The sequence below is a fragment of the Mirounga angustirostris genome, unplaced genomic scaffold (genome assembly GCF_029215605.1).
Source record: "Mirounga angustirostris isolate CCGP_5_RB_7025 unplaced genomic scaffold, mMirAng1.0.hap1 SCAF_3, whole genome shotgun sequence".
Lineage (NCBI taxonomy): Eukaryota > Metazoa > Chordata > Mammalia > Carnivora > Phocidae > Mirounga > Mirounga angustirostris.
The window spans coordinates 155,060,106-155,066,119 of record NW_026991711.1 but is presented as its reverse complement, the minus strand read 5'-3'; the positions used below and the strand labels follow the sequence as shown (position 1 = coordinate 155,066,119).

The 6,014-nt window shown below is 37.9% G+C and overlaps 1 pseudogene; it reads right to left on the bottom strand.

Moving 5' to 3' along the window:
- Nucleotides 1-4,697: 4,697 nt before the first annotated feature.
- LOC123838535 (small ribosomal subunit protein uS15m-like) lies at nucleotides 4,698-5,286 on the bottom strand (annotated as a pseudogene).
- Nucleotides 5,287-6,014: the final 728 nt, after the last annotated feature.

Genomic DNA, 6,014 nt, shown 5'->3' with positions numbered 1-6,014 from the left:
TGTTCATTTTTGTTATTTGTTTATTCCACAAAAATATAGCAACTAGACCAGAAATTAAAGGCTTGTGTTCCTGGAGACTACTATTAGCTTCAGATATAACATACAGATATGCATCATACCTTACCTTAAAGTACCAGGAGAGTTCTAATGGTAGGCTTATGTATTAACCTAAGTATAATTGTTTTAATTCTTGTAAAATAAATCAGATAATTAGATTTGTTCAAGATTTTATATATTTTTGTTCTTGAATTACAACCAAATATTAGTTGTAACATTTTAGATAATTTGAAAACTTGTTAAAAGTTGTAGTGCCTATAATTCACCTGAAATGGTATCAAAAGGAGGTAAAAACTACAAAGGTCTGTGTTGACATCATATTGTGACCCATGTGTTACAGAAAAGGAAAACAGCAAATGATTACTGAGAACATCTTTGGGAATAATACTTAAAAGGAACAATTGGCCATTAACTAATATTAGAGGTACATCTTCTATTCATTCGTAAAATACATTAAAATTACACGGCAAAAGTGAAATCATTAGAAGTACAATTATATTGATTCACTTTAACTTAAATATACAACTAATCCACAGAGATGGGAAACACCCTAATGTAATATCCCTAATGGAATGAGATTGAACTGTGTGCAATTTAGTTTTTAAGACAAAAAGAGATATCCTCTGAAACACATACTCAAAACATATTACAGAGATTTCAGAGGACAAAAACCTGTAAAGTTTTGATACCACCTGTGACAGTTAATGTTCCTGAAAATAATGACACAGCTAGAAATGTGTGAAGACTTCATAAGAAAAGCATGTCATACTTGTCTATGAGACTAAGTTTCCACCAGAAAAAATAGCTTCATTAAGTGACTAAGACCAGGAATAAACTAGCTATTCTAACGGAAAGAACATAAATATAATTGCATTTGCCATACCCACGATCAATACAGCCCCATGTTCTGGTTAGTGACACTCTAGAGTATTGTGCCTTTCTACTTGGCTGTTCTAACATTTCAAACATAACATTTCTAAAAGCTCTCTATTCCCACCAAATCTAACATTCTCCTTTGACTTTAATTACAAGTAAAGATATTTTCATTTTCCCCACCACTTAAGTTTTGGTGTTTTGACTTTTCTTTATACCCATACTTCCAAATTCAGGTATCAGCTCTTCCCTTTGAATGTTTCCTGCTTTAAATGCCTCCTTTTCATTACTTTTACTGCTACTCTAGTGCATGAATATATCATCTTATACCTGGATTACTACAATATTTTCTAATGTATTTTCCAAGCTCCTGTTTCTCTACATTTATATTTCAAACCAAATGCTACTGAAATAGTCACCATAAATTAACACTATGGACGCATTCCTGCTCAAAAATGTCAATGGTCTTCCTTAATGAGACCAGATGGTTTCAACACAGAGACCAGCATTTAAGGATCTCCATATCAGAACTTGTGCAGGCTGTGTAATGCAAAAATGTTATTCCACAGTAATAAAAACCACTGGGTTATAATTATTTAGGATTATTGAAAAAATTATGCTAGGTAGCCAGAATGATTGGAGGGAAGAGAATGCTGTTAATTTAAGGGCAATAGGTTGGAATACGGAAGTGATCTCTTGGAGTTTAGATCCCATAATTACTAAATATCTATGGAAACAATCCATGTTGGTGTTTGGAAACAACACTCCATGAATATTTGAATATTTTTTATGTTTCGATATGGTCAGAGCTTTGAGAGCAAAGAACACTGGTACTTGGGTTTAAGGAGGATTGAATGGTAAACATGACTTCGAAGTTAGACATTGTGTATTGCTCCAGGGGAATGTAAAGTAGGCTCTCCCCTGGATCCATTTACTTAGATTCTAAGTACAGTAAATTTGGAGCATTTCTTTACATTTCAGACTCATGAAAGAGCTAAAGACCTTCCCTCCATCTCCCCTATCCTCCTCCAGAGAGGATTTGTCTGTATTCCAGAACAAAGGTCTCCTGCACTCTATCTCCAGAGCATGTACGAGCTGCCCTGCATATGCTCCAGGTTTCATAACTGCATCTCCTCTGGTGTAACCACTGCACGCAGTGACATTTTGCTGTCATTGCATTACCCTGTGGAGGACTGGGGCACATCGAATCAGTGCTGCTCAGATTGCTCTGTGAATAAATAAAAAAGTCTGTTTTCTGATCCAGAAATATAGTGTTCCTGTTAATAGATGGTAGATACATATGGATATAGATGATACGGATATAGATTATTATAGAGAGATACATACTCTGTATATATACACATATATAAATAAATATCATATATAAATGTATATGCATATATGTGTATTATTGTATGTATTATATATTATATGTATATATATATAATCATATCTAAAATGTGTATATGCATATATATGTGTGTGTATACATATATATGTCTATACAGGAGTCTCCCACTATCTGAAAGAGGAGCTTTCCTATGAAAATTTCTGTAGGCTGAAACAGCTTAAGTGAAGAAACAATTATCATTAATTTATATTAAACATTTTTGAACATTTTCAGACCCAAAAAACAACCTCTCTTAAGCTTTTCTGAAAACTTAGGACACATCTTGCTAAGGATGCACAAAATAAATTGAAATAATGTAAATGTTCACAGATACAGTTTAAAGTTACAGTGGCTTGAGAGGCTGAGATGCTGAGATGCATCTTTCCTGGGGAAAGAGCTTGGGGGCCACTCTGGCTGCTAAGGGTGAGTTTGCTGCAAAACACATGCCGAACGCTATTTTTGCTTTTCACCTTTTCCTGTAAAAGTAGAAGTCCTTTTCACATTTCTTTTAGTTAGCAAAAACACGTACGAATGCAGGTCTTTCATAAAAGCAAAGTGGCCTAATATAAACTTTTGAAAAGCGGGGTATGCCTGCTTGAGTGTGTGTGTGTGTGTGTGTGTGTGTGTGTGTGTGTAAAACTGCAGCAGGCTATCCTGTTAGCAGGGTAATACCTAAGGTCCTGCATAATTTCAGACCTAACTGTTAGCATCAATTGTCTAGTCAGAGTAGTAGTCACTATAAATAGGATTGGGCTAGTCTTCTGAAATAGGATTTTTGAAGCAATGATCTATTTCATAAATAAAACAGTGCAGCTTAGGTAAGGATCATACAGCTTCAATATTAATGATTTTAAGCTATTGAAAATAGCCTGAGAAAAGAAAAAAATGCAGGTCCTGAAATATAGAAAGAATACCATCTCACTTACTGGAAGAAGCAGTTAAGGAGATAAATAAGAATTTTTTATCCATGGCAATAGGAAAATTCCCATTACCTGGCACTAATTAATGCCCTCTGGCTGTTGGAGTTGCTAATTTTGAAAAACATGAAATTTCAAATTGTGTTGAGATGGCTTGGGGTTAAGGTTTAAGGTACTTTAAATTAAATTGAATTTTTCACAATTATGTTTGTATACTCATACCTCCCATAGATGTTTCCTGGTCTTTGTGCCACTCCTGAAGGTGGTGGTTTATACCCCATTTATGGTAACTAAATGAATTGACTGAAATAGGTATTTCAATAGGTATTAGAAATAGTGAAGGGGGAGGATAGAGAAGGAATACAAGCAAAAGACAAGTGTTTTGGTCAAAGAAATTGTGATGAGCACTGGGCATTATACGCAACTAATGAATCATTGAACACTTACATCAAAAACTATTTTTTTTTCTGGGTGCTGGCTGTAGGAGACTCAGATCTGGGACTGGCCTAGTTGTCCAGGAAGCCTGGGGTGGGGTGAGAGGAAGAAGGGCACAGAGAGGCTTCAGCCACTCTGCCGAGATGCCCAGCAGTCCTGGACGGTGTTCTGACCCCAGCGGCCCTTTGGTTTCTTCAGCCCAGGGGCACCTCTTATCAACAGATCCAACTCTGTCTTCCCCTCAGGTAGAAGGGACCCCAGCAGGCTCAGTTCTCTGAACATTGACTGAGCTCCTACTGAGTGTAGGTGACAGGGCTTCGGGAATACAGAGATAAATAGGATCTGGACCCTGCCCTCCAGAAATTGTTCAACTGGAGACAGCCAAGGAAGTCCAGGGGGCATAGAAACCCAAAGGACAGGGTTCTTGAGGGTCCAAGAAGGCTTCCCAAAGGGTATGCCCCCAGAACCAGGCCAGGTATGTGGGCTAACTAAACATAAAAAAAATAAATTCCACATTTCCATAACTAAAAAAAGTGTGTAATCCAGGTTCTTAGGCCAATTCTAAAACATAATGCGGTTATATTTTTTCTTGTTCTTTTTTAAAAATTTTATTTTATTTAAATTGAATTAATTAACATATAGTGTATTATTAGTTTCAGTGGTAGAGTTTAGGGATTCATCAGTTGCATAGAACACCCAGTGTTCATTACATCAAGTGCCCTCCTTAATGCCCATCACCCAATTACCCCATCCCCCCCACTCACCTCCCCTCCAGCAGCCTTCAGTTTGTTTCCTATAGTTAAAAGTCTTTTATGGTTTGTCTCCCTCTCTGATCTGACCTTATTTTATTTTTCCTTCCCTTCCCCTATGATCCTCTGTTTTGTTTCTTAAATTCCACATATCAGTGAGATCATATGATAATTGTCTTTCTCTGATTGACTTATTTCGCTTAGCATAATCCCCTCTAGTTCCATCCATGTCATTGAAAATGGCAAGATTTCATTTTTTTTTAAGTCTAATAAAGTTTATTGGTTTTCTTTGATTGCCTCTGTTCCAGATTTAGAAGGGCTCTCTGGGTTCTTCTGGCCTTATTTTCGGGCTGCTGCTACTCTGGCTTTTAAGGCCCTTTTTTTGCTTCTTGAACTTTTGTACCTCCTGCAAAACCCGAAAGCACAGGGCCTTCTTGGTTGCCCAGTGTTGATGGCCTTTCCGATGATACAGAGGGGGAAAGGTGTACTCAATCCCCAGCTCCTTGCATGTTTTCTCAAAGATACTGTAGTTGGTCTTAATGGAGGTTTTTGAGCATCTTTTTCCTCTGGTCAATGCTCATCAGCAGATAGTGCTTGTGGGCTTTGTCCTTTCAATGTTTCTGCATGTGTTCTTCATAATTGCTAATCTTGACAGTCAAGGCAACAATTTGAGCCTCCAGGGAGCTAGTGTCCTCAGGGTTTGCCACAATCTTGTTCGTCAACTGCTCTTGATTTTTAGCTTCTCCTTCTGGTTGGCCATTTCCAAAGACAAGAGTCTTCTCATGACATCATCAAACCTGGTTTCTGGGTGCCATATCCCTGAACAGCTGGGAGGATAACAACTCGAGGAGAGGGAAGGCCCCATTGGCAGGAGGGAGGCCTGGCACTTGCTCTGCCCAGCAGCCCAAGGACTCAGATTTCATTATTTTTGATGGCTGAGTAATATTCCAGTGTGTGTGTGTGTGTGTGTGTGTGTGTGTGTACATATATATATCACATCTTCTTTATCCATTCATCTGTCAGTGGACATCTGGGCTCTTTCCATAGTTTGGCTCTTATGGACATTGCTGCTATAAACATTGGGGTGCAGGTGACCCTTAGGATCACTATGTTCGTATCCTTTGGGTAAATATCTGGTAGTGCAATTGCTGGGTTGTAGGGTAGTTCTGCTTTTAACTTTTTGAGGAACCTCCGTACTGTTTTTTAGAGTGGCTGTACTAGTTTGCATTCCCACCAGCAGTGTAAGAGGGTTCCCCTTTCTCTGCATAATGCTGTTATATTTTAAGCAGTAGTTTTACTGCTGAACTATGCACCCACATTTCCTATTGTGCTTCTGTTCTTGATGTTAGTAAACACAAAATCAGGGCCTTATTAGAACCAAAGAAAGAAAGCACTTTAGGAGTGGATTGTAACAAAGGGAGTAATGGAAGAGAAAGGAGAGATGGATGTGCATTTGCCCTGACATTTCAAACATAAAGACACTGCATAAAGATTTAGCTCCTATTAAGTTCTCTTCTGGAACAGAATCTTGCTGGATCTCTTTGGCTAGCCTTGGAGAGGATGAAAGTCACTGATAGAAAATTGAACAGTGTC